General features: G+C 42.6%; 1 protein-coding gene and 1 pseudogene across 2 annotated transcripts in view; one reads left to right on the top strand and one right to left on the bottom strand.

The window, feature by feature from the left end:
- Positions 1-21522, top strand: part of fat4 (FAT atypical cadherin 4) — a 397379-nt gene that overhangs the window by 258676 nt on the left and 117181 nt on the right. The window lies entirely within an intron of this gene.
- Positions 18108-18349, bottom strand: LOC144679337 (ATP synthase F(1) complex subunit epsilon, mitochondrial pseudogene; annotated as a pseudogene).

The raw sequence follows: 21522 nt of genomic DNA, 5'->3' as shown, positions 1-21522 counted from the left end.
TTAAATGGGAGGTAACTTACTCTCTTTATACAGATTAGATTACTTTTGAATATCAACAGCCAGTTTGGAAACTAAGTTCCACTTGCCTCATATCTATCTGCTTCATCTTCATATTTGGTTGACAGTAATAGATAACAGGAAAGTGTTATTGAACCAATGTTAGATCATGAATTTCACACACGTTGTCACAATAATTTTGGCCTTGTGTATTGTTAAGCAGGTATAGGAAGAGGAGCATTGGGATTAGGTTTTAAGGGTTAAGAATTATAGATGTCACATAATTTGTATTGAAAGTGGAATGTTTGTTTAATTTCCTACCGCCTATCTTTGATTTATGATGACTGAAGGTCTTACTAAGTGGGGACATAGGTAAGATTTCCTTCACCTTGGTCCGAGTTTTCCCTCCCGAGTCAGGTGTGAAAAGTCGGGAAAATTCCTGACTCCCCATAGCTGATTCCGGGGCCAGAATTTTTCCATCGGCGAGTTGGGGGTGGGACCCGCTCGCTGATGCGAAAATTATGTGGAATGACGTCGGGAGGAACCCGCGACGTCATCCCGCCCCATTTAAATATTCAGGAAGGCGGGCGGATAGCGCAATCAGCTGTCTGCCCGCCGACCTGTCAATGACCAATTGAGGCCATTGACAGGATAATTAAGGCAATTAAAGGCCCTGCCCGTCCAACCTTAAGGCCGGTGGGCAGGCCAGGAGTCCCGGCAGGCTTCTGAAAAAACATGAAACCTCATCCACTTAAAAAGTTTAATAAAGTTTTAGTCATATTTATTAACATGTCCCATCTCGTGTGACATTGTCACATGATGGGGACATGTTAATAATTTTTTTATTTTTCTATTTTTTAAGTTTGTCAAACTGTCAGCGATCTCCCTGAGATAGGACTTAGTCTCAGGGAGCAGTTTGCTCTTTCACGTGCATGTGCGAAAGAGTGCACTTTGACAGATGGGGAATCCCTCCCCCCCGCACAAGAAGCGCATAGCGCTTCCCGTTGGGTGGCCCGCTGGGTGGGCCTTAATTGGCCCGTCCACTCAAAATGGCGGCGGAGCCCGTTTCGGCGGTGGAGTTTGGCTGCCCGCCCGCCGCCGAGCCGGTGGGGCCCGCCCGCCCACCAAGGGCTAAATTCTGCCCCTGAGAAACTTCCAAAAAGCCAGATTTTCATTCGGGAGGGTGGGCAGCATCCTGGAGTCAGGCCCACTGCTCCTGGAAACTGTGCAGAGGAGACTACAGGGGCTGCTCACTGCCAAGGCAGGCTGTTTAAAAGGCCCGCCTCAGTGCTCTGGAGCTTCACCCTGGTTGTAATGAAAACAGTAAGGCCCTCTAGACATCACCCCTCACACCACATCATTACCCACACGCTCCCCATCCCCCATCCTTGCTCACTCATTGCCCTCTACCCACCCCCATGGCCCCTTATGACCCCATGCCAAACTAGTGCCAACCCATGAGCTCAACTCAGCCCCATGTCCTCATAGCCTCTGTGCCAACTCATGCCAACCCATTGCCCCATCACTGTTTGCCCTTACACCCTCCATGCCAATTCACTCAGTATCCACCATAAGCAGACCTCAGCAGCCATGCCTGAGATGAAATAAAATAAAGTCCGAAGCATCTATTGCAGATTCTTGAATATGCAAATTCTCCCCTAAATCACCACCCTGACTTGGAAACAGTTTGCTGTTCCTTCATTGTTGCTGGGTCACAATCCTGGAATTCCTTCCCTAACAGCACTGCAGGTACACCTACACCACAGGATCGCAATCGTTCTAGATGGCAGCTCACCACCATCTTCTGAAGGACAATTTGTGATGGGCAATAAATATTGCCTTGCCAATGCTACCCGCAACCCATGAATTAATTTTTTTAAATTGGTAATTTGATCTGTTGGAATTCAGAAGAGATAGTTACCCAAAGTTCTGATAATTCAGTGGATAACTGAATTTAGATTGAGTAAAGGATTTATTAACTGTCTAGCTTTTGTGACAGAGAAGCTGCTGTGGCAGAAAAGATGGATACAATAATGCAGAAGAATTATTCTCTTTATATAGCCCACTGGGGCATGTTCATTATTTTTATCAAGTTGTCAGTCTTGACTCAGTGGTAGCACCCTTGTATCTAAGTCACAAGGTTCTGGGTTCAAGTCCCATTCCTGAGAGATGTGCATTTAATCTAGGCCGACATTCAAGCCCTTTACTGAGGGAGTGCTGCATAGTTAGAGGTGCCATCTTTAGATGAAAAATTATACCCAGGCTCCATCTTCCCTCCCAGGTGGATGCAAAAAATTCAATAGTATAACCTTGAAGAATAGTAGCTGTTGGGGGGGGTGTGTTTTCTTCGATGCCTTGAGCAATACTTATCAATCAATATCACTGAAAAACAGAAAACCTGGTTGCCATCTCATTGCAGTTTGTGGTATCTTGTTCTGTAAAATTTGGCCACTGCATTTTCTACATTATAGCAGTGGCTACTGTTCTAAAATACTCATTGGTTGTTAAGCACTTTGGGATGTCCTGAAGTTGTGGGGGAAGCTTTGTATATGAACATCCTTCTATCATCAAGGTATGATGTTCAGATTGCTTGTGGGAGTGACTGATCCCATTGAATCTGAGAAGATATATACAGCAGACTCAGTTCTGTAACAAGGTATTTAAAGGGTTGCCTGAGCAGAGAATGGCTCAGGCCTGGCCTACTCCGGAGGTCCCCAGCATCGCAGATGCCAGTCTTCAGCCAATTCGATTCACTCCACGTGATATCAGGAAACGGCTGAAGGCACTGGATACTGCAAAGGCTATGGGCCCTGACAATATTCCGGCAATAGTACTGAAGGCTTGTGCTCCAGAACTTGCCGCACCACTAGCCAAACTGTTCCAGTACAGCTACAACACTGGCATCTACCCAGCTATGTGGAAAATTGCCCAGGTATGTCCTGTACACAAAAAGCAGGACAAATCCAACCCAGCCAATTACCACCCCATCAGTCTACTCTCGATCATCTGTAAAGAAATGGAAGGGGTCATCAACAGTGATGTCAAGCGGCTTAGCAATAAGCTGCTCACTGACACCCAGTTTGGGCTCCACCAGGGCCACTCAGCTCCTGACCTCATTACAGCCTTGGTTCAAACATGGACAAAAGAGCTGAGCTCCCGAGGTGAGGTGAGTGTGACTGCCCTTGACATCAAGGCAGCATTTGACCAAGTGTGGCCTCAAGGAGCCCTAGCAAAACTGGAGTCAATGGGAGTCAGGGGGGAAATTCTCTATTGGTTGGAGTCATACCTAGTGCAAAGGAAGATGGCTGTGGTTGTTGGAGGTCAGTCATCTCAGCTCCAGGACTTCACTGCAGGAGTTCCTCAGGGTAGTGTCCTCGGCCCAACCTTCTTCAGCTGCTTCATCAATGACCTTCCTTCTATCATAAGGTCAGAAGTGGGAATGTCCTCTGATGATTGCACAATGTTCAGCACCATTCGCAACTCCTCAGATACTGAAACAGTCCATGTCCAAATATAGCAAAACCTGGGCAGTATCCAGGCTTAGACAGACAAGTGGCAAGTAACATTCGTGCCACACAAGTGTCAGGCAATGACCATCTCCAAGAAGAGAGAATCCAACCATTGCCCCTTGATGTTCAATGGCATCACCATCACTGAATCCCCCACTATCAACATCCTGGGGGTTACCATTGACCAGAAGCTGAACTGGACTAGCCATATAAATACTGTGGCTATAAGGGCAGGTCAGAGGCTAGGAATCGTGCAACGAGTAACTCACCTCCTGACTCCCAAAGCCTGTCCACCATCTATGAGGCACAAGTCAGGAGTGTGATGGAATACTCCCCACTTGCCTGGATGAGTGCAGCTCCTACAACACTGAAGAAGCTGGACACAGTCCAGGACAAAGCAGTCTGCTTGATTGGCACCACATCCACAAACATTCACTCCATCCACCACCGACGCACAGTAGCCTTCACCATCCTGACTTGGAAATATATCGCCGTTCCTTCACTGTCGCTAGGTCAAAATCCTGGAACTCCCTTCCTAACAGTACTGTGGGTGTGCTGCAGCGGTTCAAGAAGGCAAGCTCACCACCACCTTCTCAAGGGCAACTAGTGATGGGCAATAAATGCTGGCCCAGCCAGCAAAGCCCACATCCTGTGAATGAATTTAAAAAAAAGAGCTGGGTCTAGTGTGCAGTTTGCGCATGCGTGTGAAAGAGCGCTTCAGTCTCCCTGAGGCAGCTCCATGCCTCAGGGAGATCGAAGCGCTTTTTTAAAAAATTAATGAAGACAGTAAAAATTTAATAAAACATGCCCCCTCATGTGACTGTGTCACATGAGATGGGACATGTTTTTAATTCCAAAATAAAGTTTTTATTTAACGTGTATTAGCTTTAGGAAATCCTAAAAAATGTAAAGATTGGACGGTCAGCATAAATTCAAGTTAATGAGTTTGTTAATGGCCTTAATAGGCCTTTTAATTATCAGTGGGCGAGCGCCAGAGTTGGAGACTCAACAAAACATCGCGAGACTGCACGATGACATCGGGACACACACCTCACGTCATCGCGCGTTATTTCACGCTCAGGCATGTCGGGCACGCACCCGCATGCCCAGTGTAATATTCTGGCCCAAGTCTCTTACCTTCCTTGTAGCTCATGATGTATCAATCCCCACCTCTTTCAGGTTTAGTAAAAGCAGCTAATAGCCTGAAATATGTTTAACGCTCTCCAGAAACTTTCTGAATTTTTAGTTTCTTCTTTATTTTGTTCCCAATTAATGTATCACACCTTTACTTTTGATATGCACTCAATTTTCCTCTTGTTGCAATGGTGTCATTCCTAGACGCAAATGAGTTTGTACCTGGAGTTGGCATATGCCTGTAGATGAAAATCAGGACGACAGTGTGTGATGTAAAATGGTGCTTGGTGTTTGGAGATATTTGCAACTGTGAAGGCCAAATAACTCAGCCCTGTATCTTTTCACTATGGCACCTGAACCTGATCAATGTCAACTATAAAAAAGTAATTTTCATAAAAACAAATTTATTTGGATAATGTGAACATGGACTAAGGAACCCTGAAACTGAAATTCTGACAGATTCCTTTGGGCCAGGATTTTACAGCCCCACCGCGGCAAGCCATTTAAACCTCCATTAATTCAGCGGGACCATAATATCCTACAGGGCAGGAGGGGCTGTAAAATCCTGATCCTAGTCTTCCACTGTAACTCCATTTGAAGTCCAGCAGAAACTCCTGAGAAACAATGGAAGTGCCCAATTCTACCATTTTCACAGGTGTTCCACCAGTCTCCTCGTGGAGTTAAGTTGGGAGACCAGTGTATACTCTACATTGCTTATATTTTGGTTCTAATGTTTTTCTTCATCAAAACTTTCAAGTTACTTCTGTCATCCATGTATCTGGGGAAGGAGGGAAATATATTGAGGTCAACTGAACAAAGCTTGCAAACGGAGTTAACGTGTTGGGGGCCTGAACAAACATAGGACTTGAGGGAGGGCAGTCAAGGCAAGAATCTTTGATCCTTCTATTTCAATTTTGAATATACGACTAAATCTTTATGTTTTACTTTTCTTCCTTTGAGCTTGAGGGTTATTGTTTTCAATTTTTCCTTGAAAATACTTTGACCATATCCTTATTTTATACTCAGTCAAATGTAAAACAGTGTCATTCTTTTCCATAATACTTTGGTTGAAAGGTTTTTGTGGAAGCAAAACATTTTCCCTTGCTTTAAATTCAGCTGTCTAATCAGGCTACCGAAGAGGAATGTTGAAAGCTCTTTCTGATATGTTATTCATTACTATGCAGCCCAAGGATTGCGCTAGCATTTACCCCCTTGTTTATACAAGGACTTTAACTGCTTGTTTTGAATTCATTCAGCTGAATTTTAAATAAGAGCAACTGGAATGAGAAGGTACACTGTAATAAAATGTTAGATGTGTGCACCAGCTTTTTATTTTATCACTCTTTACTGTTTAATATAAATCTAAGCCTCTAACCTTAATTTCCGACAGAATTTCACAATCAAATATCAAAAAAATTGTCCATGTAAGAATGGTTTCCTATAAGTAGGGTTCACAGTTTAAAACATTAATGAATACATAATAAATGATTTTGTAGCACTTCATGATATGATTTTATAGAATAAGACAACTAAAATGGTAGATCTGTGAATCAAGTTGTAAAGAAATTTAAATTGAAATGTAATATACCTGATTTATATTACAAACTATATGCAGCTTTCTTGATGGACTTTTGTGGAGTTGACTTAGACGAGGAGGCTCAGAAGCCATGTATCAAGGCTTCCCAAAGTCACGGGACTGAGCATATGCCACAAGGCAATTTAGTCTTTTTTTTCTCCCCATAGCCCAGCCTCTGTGGGAGAAAGCTGTACTTATTTCATTAAAATTGGCACACTAATACTGTAAGCACACAAACTTCATCCACCACACAGATCCATTCATTCATCATTTGATCATAGCATCAAAACCGACTTTGTTACGCGGCAACGCAGTCACATCAGTAAACATCCCATAAGTCCATCTGATTGCTTGTCATCTAAAATAATAAACCAAAAAAAATGTGTTTAACCACCATGTCATTTAAAAGGGAATTTATTTTCTTAAGGAACTGTTTAACCTTCACATTGCTGTGGTGGTGTGGTACATTGGTGTAGCACAATGTTACCCACTAACTTCTTTATAGAACCACAGCCCTTAGCAGTAGCTTCCCTGAGGGCAATTTTCCAGAATGGTGGACCAGAGAGAGATGGAATACATTTGTATTTCAATTGTTCCTACAGAAGAGATTTGCCAAGTGACCTTTTCCCTCGTATTTGGTGGGATTATTCCACCTCCTAATAGCTTTCCCGTGTTTTCTGTAAAAAAAAGATATAGGGCTGAATTTTCATCCTCAAGGTGGGCAGCAAGAATTGGGAAAATTCCTTGAGAAATTGCCCGCAAGTACAGGGCTTTCATTGTGAGGGTGGGGTGGTGGGGTGGGTGCGGGCAGTGGTCGGGCTAGCCAGCCCCAGGAAAAAGTTCAAAGGTGGCTACAGGGGCTGCCGGCTGCAGAGACGGGCTGTTTAAAAGGCCCACCTCAGTGGTGTGGGACTTTGTCCCAGTTATGATAAAAACATAACATATGATAAGATGAGCCCCCCAGCCCTCACCCCTCACACCCCCTTGCCTTCCACACACTACCCATGTCTCAACCATCCCACTTCGTGCCCCACCCACCCATATACCCATTTACTTATTATACACTGTATAGAACAAAGGACATCCATAGTGACAACAGGATGTGCAAAAAAAGCTTTTTAAAAAACACATTCATTGATAACTGGCTGAGAGCCCAGAAATTCATTGGTTGAAACATCTGAACTCCAGGGAAAACATTGCTTACTTGACAACTTTGGCTCTCTGATCCATGCTGTCAATTGCACAATGTTTACTTAAAGAAGATAGAGATCCCAAGTGCTTGCAGCTTCGTCTATTGATACTTTAAAGGCTCTGGATGATTGACATATTTATTAGCCTGCAATAAAAAGGAGTGTTTTTAAGAAAGTGGAAAGTTATCAATGAATGACTTTTTAAAAAAGTTTTTTTAACATATGTTACTGTCAATATAGGGTTCATTTATTATATACTGTGTATACTGGATAAATGGACATGGAAATGCCATAGCTTGGCCTAGGAGGCATAATGGGCCATAGGGGTTGTTTGGAGGAGCATACCTTGGCATGGAGCGCATGAGGGGCCATAGGGGTTGCTTGGGGTAGCATACGTTGGCATGGGGGTATGAGGGACCATAGGGGTTGTTTGGGATGCATACTTTGGTATGTGGGGCATGAGGGGCCATAAGGACACACCTTGACATGGGGGCATGAGGAGAACCTTTTGAACTTACCTTTCAAAAGGTTCCCTCATACAGACTATGGTTCATAACACCTCTGAGGTGCAGTGAGCCACAACTCTTTGAAAAGCTGTCCCGACACCATGACAATTGCGGATAAGCTGAGCCCTGCAATGGAGCCAGCCAGGTTGTTGTGCAGGGTGCAGGCTCATGACCTGAACCACTCTGCACCCTTTGAAGGCACTCCTGAAAATCGGAGACCCCGGGAATGGGGTCGGGAATCTGGAACTGCCCACCATTTGTTATGTTTTGTGCTGTAGTGTAAGTCAAAATGTGCTAACTCATTTTTCGGTTCTCTAGGAGCTTTGCTGGATTTCTCGCAGTCTGCATTTAAGCCCCTTACAGCTTTGTTGCACAGTTTGTTTGCACCTATATTCACTTTGAAAATACAGTGCTCAGACAGGGCCATATGTTATGCCCAGACATTGGCTGATATAGGGGATTACACTAGGTTAGATAAATACTTTTGTGTGGTTATTGCAAATGGTCGATGGACAGCAGGTGCTGGCAATGACAACCAGATGGTTGCCTCCAGTGAACTGACCATTTTTTAGAAAGATGTGGAAATGAGTCAGAGGAGCCACCTGCTTCAATTAGTAAAATTACTGCTATTCAAATTAGCTACAGGTGGGATGTGAAAAGTTGACATTTTAAATCATGTTTTAATATTAATTTCTACAAGACAAATCAGTGAGGGTAATGTTGAGCCTCAGGTTAATTATCTTAAATTGCAGAATGCAATGAAATAAGTTACTGTACGTTTTCAAAAATGCCTCAAACCGTCACAAAAGGACAACTAAGAAGCGTGCTTACTATGAACTTGATCCTTTCTAAAAACAAGTACGCTAGGTACAACACACTTACCACATAGATGACAAACATTGTATTATGTAAAATTTCAAAATGTGCCATTAACAGAACACCTGCCTTTCCATGTCTGACTAGTATTCACGTGTTCATCTCTGCTGTTGTGAGACTTTGCTGTGTGGAGGTTGATGTTATAGTACACTGTAATAATGTGAAGTGTTTTGAAAAGGTGATTAGCAATTACATAAATGCAAGAGCTTTTTTTAACCTCTACAATAGAGGTGGGATGTTGTGATAGCGCAGGAGAAGCCTTTCTTCTTCGTAAAATTACATGTTTATGGATTTTTTCATCATTTTTGACAGAAAAAAATTTGAAAAAGAATGACATTGAAATGGTGTGTTTTAAAACAAATCGAATTTATTCAAGTTTAAAGAGAGGCATTTCTATTTCCAGGAAAACTGGGTTCAAGATTGATGGGAATTAAGACTTGTCTGCTGCCAGTAAGGATCCTGTGTGAAATGAGTGGGGGGAGTCAAAATCCAGTTCCTACTGTACATGGGCTCACAGTACAAAATTATCCCTAATACAGGACTAATTGCCAGCCTGCCACAAGAGAGATGACAAGATGACTAATGAGGGAAATGGAAAAAAATGTCACTCTTGTATTAGAAGATACTGTTCTGAACTTGGGGCTGAGGTACAATATCTGGACAGAGTACTCTACATCTGGTTAACCAGTAGTGCTCGATAGTGACACACCCTGACTGAACTGGGAAGAGTTCTGTAGTTCAGCATTAATGTTCCTCCCATAGATAAGTCTTCTTTTTTAAACTAAGAAATTGATAAACAAAACCAACATTCTTCAAAAGCATTCTTCCATTCTGTTGGTGTGGAAAAGAAGTGCTTTTTTGTTATATCGACATTTTCTTGGGGAGATCAGTCAATTAGCTGCTTATGAAATGCAGCAAATGTGGTTATAAACCAAAGGTAACCAATTAAATGAGTCTTTAATCCACCAAAAGCCTGACTGGCAGATGGATGTAAGTCCAGTAATTTTCCTCAAGAGGCTGTGTGAAGACTGTGGATTGTATAACAGTTCTTTTGTAGTGGAGCATAACTGGAATTCCTTCCAGGTAGTCAGCAGTAAATGGGATGTGTTCTTTGGTTGTCTTAATTGTGGAAAATAATTTTAGCTTAGCACTTCTACTTCTATAATAGAGATGTTTATGAAGATCGCTAGTTTGTACAATAAAGAGGAGGGTAGTTTTAAATTTTGGGTGGTCAATTGTCAGAGCGTCCCAGGTTGAGGTCCTGACCTTATTTAAATTGAACCAGAGAACTTGGGCGTCAAGTAATCCACCTCGCCGCTCTCAGGCTGGACCAATACCTGACAGGCCAGAGGTCACCAGGCCAACAGCAAGGTAAATCTGGCTGTGCGGGTAGAGGTTGAGGGGGTGCTGGGGGAAAGTGCTTTGGGATCGTGGAAAGGAGGAAGCCCATTGCCGCAGGATTTGAATTTACGTATTAAAACAATAGACAGGCATTTCAGCTGCTTAAGGTTCGGCCCCTCTGAAAGTATCAGCAGACCGATCATTTACATTAATGGGCTGACAAGTCTACCTGCCCTATTCTGACGTCATTACCATCCTGTTAAGACAGATTTCTGTAGTTAAACTCAACCATAGGGTGTGCTATTTACCAGTAATTTACAGTAAAATCTGGGCAGAGTTGGGCTAAAATTGCATTGCGTGGCGTTAGTAATGTTAGTATGTTTGCATGAAGTTCTTTTGTATTCTGTCTGATTGGACGTATTAACGTTATTGGACAACACATTTTAACTCAAATGTTAGCCTTCCAACTCATTCAACTCAAATCAGATAGTATAATAGCATTGCATTTTAAATCTTGTGATTGCCATTGATTCTCGTTAGCCAGAAAACCTGACAACAAGAAGAACAACCACTTATATTTATGTAACGCCTTTAACGTAATGAAAGGTCGCCAAGTGCTTACAACAACTCAACACTGAAATAAATCCAGCAAATCAGATTTAGACTACATATGTTACACAGTGAAGACATGGGCTGAGGTGCAAGTTTCAAGGATTTCGCACATTTCCGGGTTAAGATGATTAGCAATTTTTTAATTCTTTAACGGACATAGGCGTCACTGGCTAGCCCAGTATTTATTGCCCATCCCTAATTACCATTGAGAAGGTGGTGGTGAGCTGCCTTCTTGAACCGCTGCAGTCCATGTGGTGTAGGTACGCCCTAGGTGCCGTTAGGGATGGGTTCCACGATTTTGACCCAGCAGCAATGAAGGAACAGCAAAATAATTCCAAGTCAGGATGGCGATCATCAGCATTATCTGAAATTCTCCATGTATTAGTGTCTCCTATACATATGTACATATTAAAAAATTGAATCAACAGGTAATTTGAATAGAGTGACTTTTAATTAGCCGAACTGAACTGTAATAGTTTAATTGTTTAGCTTATGGTGCGTCCTTCTATACATATTCAGCAAACTTCCTGTGTCATTATTTTTCATTCACACTTGTATTTCTACCATGATTATATATGGCAGCAGGTGTCATAACTTATTATAATTCTCAGCTCCCAAATATTCCTCCGAGACTAATGTTCTCTGCCATCCATTGGTTGTGCCTCGTTTTGGCCTCCACAATCTTGCCTGTTCTGTGTGTTTTACTCCAGTCAGCTCTGCCCAGCAAGACCACTCCTCTGGACTCCCAAACATATGTAGGCAGGGAGGATCTTCACCTTGGTCCGAAGTCTTCCTTCTCGCCAACTATATATGCTATTTATCTCTCCGCACCCCAAGTTTGTGTGGAGAGGTTGGATCTCTGTGTTTCTCTTCCATTTTTAGGCAGTTTCCATTCAGGCAGGGCTGGATTTTCCCGGCCTTTGGATCATTGGCTGGGAGATGTTGGGGATGGAAGGGGTGTCAGGAAAAAAGGGGGCAGCCTTGTCCCTGATCCATTTGAAATTTTGAGAGTGGCTGATGAAATTCCAGTCGCTGGATATTTGGGAATTAGGAAAACTCAAGCTAAGATACAAACACATTTCTCTTGACCTGGACTACAAAACGATGTAGTCAAATTCTGTCAAACATGTCACACAGGTCAGGAGATAGGAAAGCTTCAGGCAGTGATTAAGCCTGCAACTATAATTCCAATTCCAGCATTTGAGGAACATTTTAGCAGGGCCTTAATTGATTATGTAGGACCTCTCCCTAAGACTAAAAGTGGAAATCAGTACTTACTGTTGTGTCCACCAGATTTCCGGAAACAATATCTTTAAGGAAAATTATAGCAAAGGCAATTGTGGAGGAGTTAAGCAAATTCTTTACAAGATATGGATTACCTACACCACATGGACTGCAGCGGTTCAAAAAGGCAGCTCACCACCACCTTCTCAAGAGCAACTTAGGATGGGCAATAAATGCTGACCCAGCCAGCGACGCCCACACCCCATGAATGAATAAAAAAAACCAAAAGGACTGAGCAATTGAGTTGTTACATTGCTGGCTTAATAGTATTCAGTCAAACGTGGGAGGGACACCTACAACATTTAAAGGAACCATTTGATCGACTGCAGGAAGACAATTTGTTTGTGAATTTGGCTAAAAGTGAATTTGCGAAGGCAAAAGTTACATATTTAGGCCATATTTGTTGGACACAGTCAAGTGGCCCCATGAGACGCAAAAGTAAAAGCTATTGTGGAATTCCCAATGCCTGAAATGAAACAGGAAGTTTTGAGATTTCTAGGCATGAGTGGATTTTATCGGAAGATCATGCCAAACTTCGCAGTGTAGTTGCTCCGCTGACTGAATTATTAAACAAGAACAGAAAATTCCAATGGACACAGGAATGTCAGGATGTATTTGACAGCTTGAAAACTGTACTAACAACTACATCTGTTCCATCAGCGCCTGATTTTAGTAGTTTAAGTTGGCTATTGATGCCAGTGATATTGGTATTGGTGCTGTTTAGCTACAAGAAGATGGAATAGGAATTGAGAAGCCGGTCGGGTATTTCTCATGGAAGTTGAATGTACATCAGAAAAAATTTTCAATTATAGAGAAAGAGACTTTAAGTTTGGTATTAGCTTTGCAGCATTTTAAAGTGTGTGTTGCAAAAAATTCTTCAGAGACAGCTATATATATATATTGACCACAATCCTTTAAGGGAGAATTTTCTCCCCATCATGTGGGCAGAGCGGTTTGTGATTGGTTGTGCACCGCCATTTTGTGTGGGTGGGCCAATTAAGGCCCACTCAGCGTGACGCATACCCGGAAGCGCTCAGTGGTCCCTGTGCGGGCAGGGGGAGGAGGGAGAGTCAGAGCCTGCGCTCTTTTGCGCATGAGCGCGAAAGAGCGCAGGAATCTCCCTGAGGCACAGAGCTGCCTCAGGGAAATTAATCTGATTGTGTAAAGTGAAATAAAGAATTTTAAAAATTATCCAGACATGTCCCCTCTTTTGACAGTGTCACATGAGCTGGGACATGTCAATGAATTTCACTAAAAATTTTTATTACATTTGTAAACCCTTCATGAAACCTCTTCCCGCCCGTGGATGAGGTTCCATGAAAAATGCGAAGGCCGCCTGGGCTCTTCGCCTGCCCGCCAACCTTAAGGTTGGACGGATAGCACTGTTAATTATTTCAGTTAGTTTTTAAATGGCCTTAATAGGCCTTTGACAGTTCGGTGGGTGTGCAGCCAACTCCGGTGGGTGCCCACCGAACTGAGATCGGAATGACGCGCGGCAATGTCGGGATGCACGCCCGACGTCACCGCGCATTATTTTACACGTCGGTGAGTGAGCGCCCTGCCTCCGCATGCTGCCCAGAAGATTCAGGCCTTGAAGTTTCTGTACAAATTGTGAAACAGAAATGCAGGACTGTTTCAGTGGAGTTTATGTTCAGTTTACGAATTATACATGTGGCGGATGAGAAGATTTGATTACAGATGCCTGTCAAGAATTTAAAATTCAAGAGAGCTTGGGTATTGGCAAATGGAGGATGGACTGGAACAAACTCTATTTTTAAAAAAGACTTGCTTATATATTTTCATGGTTAATGCATGTATATTGTAGTGGAATAGTTTTGTTTGTATAGTTAAATGTCGTGAGGAATAAGAAATAGGTTGGAAGTAAAACCATCTTTTTGGAATTATGATGGTTCATTTTTTTTGTTAAGGAGGGAGATGTGAGTATGGACCTTTTATTTTAGTATTTTTGGGAACATTGTGTTATTCTATAAAGAAGGGTAGGTGTCTGTCTGCCTGTGTGATTTAATTGAGCTGGGCAAGAAGTTGATCGGAGTCAGGCTGTCTGGGTGTTTAGAAACATGAAAGATTAAAGGTGTTAAGTTGGAGGTACAAGTAAATAGGTTAGATATAGGCCAGAAATGTACCTATGTCGAGCGGGCTGGGTGGGCGTGGAGCCAATCGCCACCTGCGATCGGCTGCATGCCGCCATTTTATGTGGGTGGGCCAATTAAGGTGACGCTCGGCCGGTAGCACTCAGCACTACCTGCGCAGGTGGGGGGAGAAGGGAGAGTTGGGGGAGCTGCCTCAGGGAAATTAAGTTGATATTAAAATAATTAAATAAAGCGTTTAAAAAGTTATCTAAACATGTCCCCTCATGTCACTGTGTCACATGTCCCACATGGCATGGGACATCCTTTTATATTTCGGGAAATTTTTTTATTTATTTAATAAAACTTTCAGGAAACCTCATCCCGCCCGTGGATGAGGTTTCCTGAAAAATGTGAAGGCCACTTGGGCTCTTCGCCTGCCCACCAACCTTAAGGTCGAATGGGCAGCGCTGTTAATTAGCTTTATTAGTTTCCTAATGGCCTTAACAGACCTTTGACAGTTCGGCAGACACGCAGCCACCAAACGATTGATCTAAATGACACGCAATGACGTTGGGACGCATGCCCGACGTCATCTCGTGTCATTTTGCGCATCGGCTTGTCGGGCCCGCCCCCGCATGCCGACGACAATATTCTGGCCTTAATATTTGCATTTTTAGATAAGTTGGGAAGCTGCTGAATTTCAAAGGAGAGTCCGAGGTGGTGACAAGGAAAACGTTTGCATCACACAGGAGTCCATAAAAATATTTTTATTGACCCAAAAGCAAAGACAAGATAGAAAAATGAAAGATCTTCTATTTGGAAGGGTTTGAATTTCAAAGGGTTGTGAGAACAATGGGACTGGATGAAAGGGAAAAAGGTATACTAGAGCTACTGTGGATAGCTGTTGAGGTAGAAAGAGCTAGAGATAGTTATTGAGCTAGATAGCTTTGAGCCATCAAGCTGGAGATGGCTGGAGATAGCCAGAGCTGTTTAAGCTGTTGGGAAGCCTTGGGCTGCAGTAAGCAGTTTGATTCCAAAGTGAATCCCATAGCAAAGCGGGAGAGGGCACAGGTCACGTGGTACACCTTTATTGAAGCTACAGCAGTCTGACTTGTGTGATATAACTGGATTCAATATTTAAATATCTATAAGGGAGTGTTGGCTGGAAAGTGTTTATTCATGGGTTTGGCCAAGTATAGAGTTCGGGGGAACGTTTTGTAAGACTAACCTTAAATGTGCAACTGTAATTGTGTGTGCTTAAGATTTATTTTGGTAAGAAAACTTATACTTTTAATTTTTAAAAATCCAGGAGAGTCACTGGAGCCTCTTATTGCTGAGATTGGTACGTCTTCTTCTCGTTATTAGAATACAAAAAAAAGGTTGTAGCCCATAAGCCAAATTTCCCTTTGGGATTTGGTTTGTGCAGCAATTAACATCGGCTGTGGTCATAACAGCAGGACGTCATCATGGTAAAGGAGCGTATGTTGCACATGGCTAACAATCACCGACAACATGCAGAGCAGCAAGATGGTGATGAAAATCAGTGTGCAGCACTAATTTGAAACCACCGCTGCCATTTTGCAGCTCCACACTTCAGCAAAGCCCTGTCTTAACCTTGCACAACTAAACATGATATTAAATCTAACAAAAGAGCTTCACCAATGTTATTTAAAGGGGTCGTGAAATACTTGCAGGTTAATTGATGTTGTAATTGTATGTGCTTTCGCAGGGGCAGAATCTTCTGCCTGTTGGGCGGGCCAGTCTGGAGCAGGCATGGGCGGGCGCGGAGCCGATCGCCACCAGCAATCAGCTGCACGGCGCCATTTTAGGTGGGTGGGCCAATTAAGGCCCGCCCAACATGTCACACGGCCATCACAATGAACGCTCGGCAGGGAGAGGGGGGAGAGGAGGACGCAGCACGGAGCTGCCTCAGGGAGATTAAGTTCAAATTGAAAGTTCAAAATAAAGAAAGATTAAAATTATTTAGACATGTCCCCACATGAGCTGGGACATGTTTATGAAATGTGTAAAAAAATATTTATTAATTTAATAAAACCTTCATAGAACCTCATCCCGCCCGTGGATGAGGTTTCATGAAAAATGCGAAGGCCGCTTGGGCTCTTCGCCTGCCCGCCAGCCTTAAGATAAAAACAAAAAGCTAAAAGCTACTGCGGATGCTGGAAATCCAAAACAAAAACAGAATTACCTGGAAAAACTCAGCAAGTCTGGCAGCATCGGCGGAGAAGAAATCAGTTAACGTTTCGAGCCTTCATGGCCCTTCGGCAGAACTGGAGCATAGTTAGAAGAAGGGAGAAATATAAATTGGTTTAAGGTGGGTGGGGGGGTGGAGAGACACATTGAGGGTGTGGTGTGGTGATTGTGGAGATGAGCAGGTAATCAAAAGGTGTCACAGACAAAAGGGTCAAAGAGGTGTTGAAGGTGGTGGTCTTTGTCTGAGAAAAGTGCTAATTAAGAATGGAAGACAGGATATTCAAAGTACAGCTCTAGTGGGGGTGGGGTGGAAAGACTAAAGGTTTTAGTTTTAGATTTAAAAATAATGGAAATAGGTGGGGAAAGAAGAATCTATATAAATTATTGAAAAAAAAAGCGGGGGAGGGGGGGAAAGAAACGGGGTGGGGATGGGGGGAGGGGGAGTTTAAGATCTAAAGTTTTAAGGTTAAGGTTGGACGGGGGCAGCGATGAGGATTAGTTTAATTGGTTTATTAATGGACTTAACAGGCCTTTAACAGTTCAGCGGGTGTGCAGCCTCCTCCGGCGCGGGCCAGTCGAACGGAAGATCTGAATGACGTGAGGTAACGTTGGGATGTACACCCGACGCCACGTCATTTTACGTGTCAGCGTGTGGGGCCCTCCCCCCGCACGCCGACATGAAAATTATCCCCCAGGTTTTCTGTGCTTTCATGTTCAGTTGTCCTTCAATAAATTACAGCATAGATTCACTATTTCTTGCAGTTACCAGGCACCTCCCCTTTCAGTGATCGTATTGACTTGCAGTACCGTGAGCCACTCATGGTATTTTACTCCCTACTAAAGCATGTAACCAATGAACAGTACAAGTTATGATAGCGGCATTCGACAATCATGTTAAACTGCAGGCGGCACAAAATTAACATGCTGCCTGCATCACAATGAACGGGCACAGATTAATCACATGCCAACCTCCCCATGCCCACCTTCAAGGGTTATCCAATTTAACCCCAGTTATCTCTTCCATGGCTTCTGGCTCACTCTGGGAAGACTAAGCATAAAAGCTATCGTAATTCCTTCCAGGGAAAACAGCAAGTTCATTGTTATCTTTTCATACTACTTGCATCCAGTTACAAATTATGTAATAACATTGAACCATGAAGGACTGTGCTATTATTCATGGTGATTAATCCCCCAGGCTAGAACTCAAGCACCTTTGCTGAAAGGGTTAGGTAGATATAGGGTGTCAGTCTTAAAATATTTGATGACTGAGGGAAGTGGCAAAATGGCAGCATATTATTCGAGAACAGTACATTTTGTAAACCCCCTAAAGATTGTGCCATGATGTATAAAATGGCAGTATATTATGAAAATAACTGCAGTTGTAAATGTCAGCAACTGTGGAAAAGTATAAAATATAATACTGAAATATTTTCTCCCCATGTTTTAAATTACATGTATGTCTGATTCAATTTTAAAACCACTGAACATATCTCTACTTGGAATGTGCCAGAATTTTCTGTTGCTTTTATTCTATTCCAGTCTCACACATGAGTTTACTCTTTCATCTTCTTTGTGGAATGTCGTGTGCTGATGATACTGTGAAACCTATTTTTGGGCCACTTATTTGGAATATCTACAACTTTGTAAAGGTGTCCACTCCTGAGGTCTGAAGCTACAAAACACAAATTGGGAACAGGCAACAATATGTCTTTTTTTGTTTTAAATAAGATCTATATTTATAATTAGCATTTGGTCAGTTTTGCAGTCACAGTCTTCAAATGGATGCACAATTCCATCTTTCAGGGTGAAGGGTCAAAGAGTTCTCATATTCAAAAGCTCAGGGCTGTGGAAGCAGCTCAGGTCCCTTTCAGCTTGTTGACTTTAACATTTACATCTGCCGCTTTCTTTGCCTCTGCTTGGTACTGGGGCTTTAGGACAGCTCTCACCGCTTGTGCACACATTCGAGGGCTCTGAATGTAGCTCAGGCTGGCTTGCCTCCAGAACGCCACCATCTTCACTTTGCTCATTTTAGAATACACTACTTCTATATTTTTAAAAAGTCTATTCATTATATTAGCAAACCTAAACAATTCATTTAATATGAACACAGATGTTTTGCATCATAAATACTGAAAACATTGAAAGTTGTTTGACAAAAATAAATGTAATTCATAGTTGTACCAGATCATGAACGCTGCTGACAATCAGAAGGGTAACTTTAGGCATGGCTGAAAGATTAGCTGTAAATAATGTATTCATGTTGGCAAATTTTAAACAAAACTATGGGAAGAATTTTCCAGTCGGCGAGGGGGGGGGCGGGGCCCGCTCGCCGACACGTAATATGATGCGCGGTGACGTCTGGTGGGCGTCATTTAGATTGTCAGTTCGGTGAGCGCGCAGCCACATCGGCTGCATTCCCGCTAAACTGTCAATGGCCTATTAAAGCCATTAAGAAAGTAATTAAAGTTGTTAAGAGTGCTGCCCGTCCAACCTTAAGGTTGGCGGGCAGGCGAAGAGCCCAGGTGGCCTTCGCATTTTTCATGAAACCTCACCCACGGACGGGATGAGGCTTCATGAAAGGTTTATTAATTAGATAAAAATTTTTGAAAAAATTAGTGGACATGTCCCAGCTCATGTCACAGTTTCACATGAGGGGACATGTCCTTAAATTTTTTTTTCCTTTATTAAATTTTTCAGAACTACAAAAGAGCGCAGGCCCCGACTCAGGGAATCCTCCCCACCACACAGGGAGCACACAGCACTTCCGGGTGTGCGTCATGCTGGGTGGGACTTAATTGGCCCACCCACGTAAAATGGCGGCGCGCACCCGATCGTGGGTGCCAATCAGGTTCGCGCTCGCTCCCGCCCACCCCTGCACAACCCCCGCTCGAGGCGGTGGGGTGGGGGGGTGGGGGGGAATTCAGCCCAATGTCATTTTAGTTCAAATTTAATTTGAATTCCAAAGAACCGAATAGGCAATTGCAATTACTTCACAGGGCTCTTTTTTAAAGTAAATTATTATCTTAAGGAAAACCACATTAAAGGGACAAAATTGTTATAAGATACAGAAAGTGGTGCATTGTCATTCATAACATAGTAACATAAATTGCGTATTAAATGAAAGTTCTGAGTCCCGAACTAATGACACGGAGCAGTATTCCAAAAACGAATGCAAGACTAGAGCCATTCATGTTCTTCAGTGTACATAGCAGAGAACATAGTCCACATGGTGTCGTTCTTGTTCGCGATAGTAGGCATTGTGGTTTTGAGAATAGTATCTTAGAAGAAAGTTCTTGTTGGAAAACACATTGGCAAGACAGAAACTTCCCTGTATGTTCAATTTGTTTTTTCTTTTGCTTGACTCACAGTTTATTTTAACCTTATGTTGAAGAGCACCCTCAGTGGTTTAGCTTGCCACGCAGGGTCAAACTAAGAGAAACGATTTATAAAGACCCAGATTTGAAGCTGGTCATTGGTGAGGTAGTTGATCTGGCAGGTTCTGGGTTCAAGTCGCACTGCAGGACTTGAGCACAAAAATGAAGACTGACATGTCAGTGCAGTACTGAGGGAGTGCTGTATCGTTGGAGGTGCTGTTTTTCAGATGAAATGTTAAACCGAAGCCTCATTGTGCCTGCTTGGCTGGTGCAAAAGATCCCAAGGCACTATTTTGAAGAGGAGCAGGGGAGTTATGCCCGGTGTTCTGGCCAATATTCATCCCTCAGTCAATGTCACAAAAACAGATTACCGGATCATTATCACATTGCTGTTTGTGGGAGTATGCTGTATGCAATTTGGCTGCTGCATTTCCTAAGTTCAATACTGACAAACTTCAAAAGTAATTCAGCAGGCCTAACAGCATCTGCGGAGAGGAACACAGTTAACGTTTCGAGTCCGTATGACTCTTCAACAGAACTAAGGAAAAATAGAAAAGAGGTGAAATATAGAGAGACGGAAATCCTGCCGGAGAGAAGAGCAATACTACTTCAAGGTAGGCATTCCTTGAAGAGAAGTGGCAGTCAATTAAACACTAAGATAAAAGCAAAAAACTACAGATGCTGGAAATCCAAAACAAAAACAAAAATACCTTGAAGAAGTATTGCTCTTCTCTCCGACAGGATTTCTGTCTCTCTATATTTCACCTCTTTTCTATTTTTCCTTAGTTTTGTTGAAGAGTCATACGGACTCGAAACGTTAACTGTATTCCTCTCCGCAGATGCTGTCAGACCTGCTGAGTTTTTCCAGGTATTTTTGTTTTTGTTTTGGATTTCCAGCATCCGCAGTTTTTTGCTTTTATCAAAAGTAATTCATTGGCGTGAAGTGCAGTGAGTGTGGTCGTGGAAGGCACTAGTCCTTTTTCAGTAGAGATGCTGACTAACTTCAACACCTCTGGATTACAAAGGGGAAAAGATCAATCAGCCAAGTTTTCTGTTTCTGTTTGCTGTCCATTGAGTCTGTTGAAAGTTTGCATTTGCGGGCATTGGATAATGACAGGATTGAGTTTATCTGTGATGATCCCATTGTCAAAATCTTCTGACAATCACTATACAGGTTACACATGAACAATGACCATCTTAGCATTCGCAAATTCCCAGCAAGAGTTGACAGTTTGAGGGAAGGAATTGGAGAGATCTTAAGAATTTAAAGACAATACTTGTTCCCTGAGTCTAGGGGTGAGTCACGTTGATGGGAAATAATTCAAACTTAATTGCAAAACTTACTGAATAATTCTGTCTGTGATAAAAAGGTGCAGTTTGGCATCTCAATGAGGAAGATGAGTAATAGATCTTTTGAAAATGTTTTAGACTGGTGAAGAACAACCCCCAAAATAGAAGTGAAGTTTTACATACAGCAAGTCTGTAACATTTTATTTCTCTGAGGACAGTTAGGTTTTTATTTAGTCCCAGTTTAACATACTTATACAGATGAGAACAATGGCTACTACATCTTTCAGAGACACGCAGCCAAGTCAAGTCATTTTCAATCAATCCTTTTCTTCCACCACTGTGTAAGCTTGATAGCAAAAGGGTTTGGTACTTGTTTCTTGTTAATCAAGCACAAATCAAAAAAAGAAATTCAACATAATAAAACTTTTCAGCTGAAATTACATCGTATCCCTTTTACTCTGTTCACAATTGCATTTTATGTGCATCTGAATCCATTGTGTGGTGCCACGATATTTTCTTTGGTAAGATTCCC

Source organism: Cetorhinus maximus, chromosome 1, assembly GCF_964194155.1.
Source record: "Cetorhinus maximus chromosome 1, sCetMax3.hap1.1, whole genome shotgun sequence".
NCBI classification, from domain to species: Eukaryota; Metazoa; Chordata; class Chondrichthyes; order Lamniformes; family Cetorhinidae; genus Cetorhinus; species Cetorhinus maximus.
The sequence above is the reverse complement of the archived record's forward strand: the minus strand, read 5'-3'. Positions and strand labels throughout refer to the sequence as shown.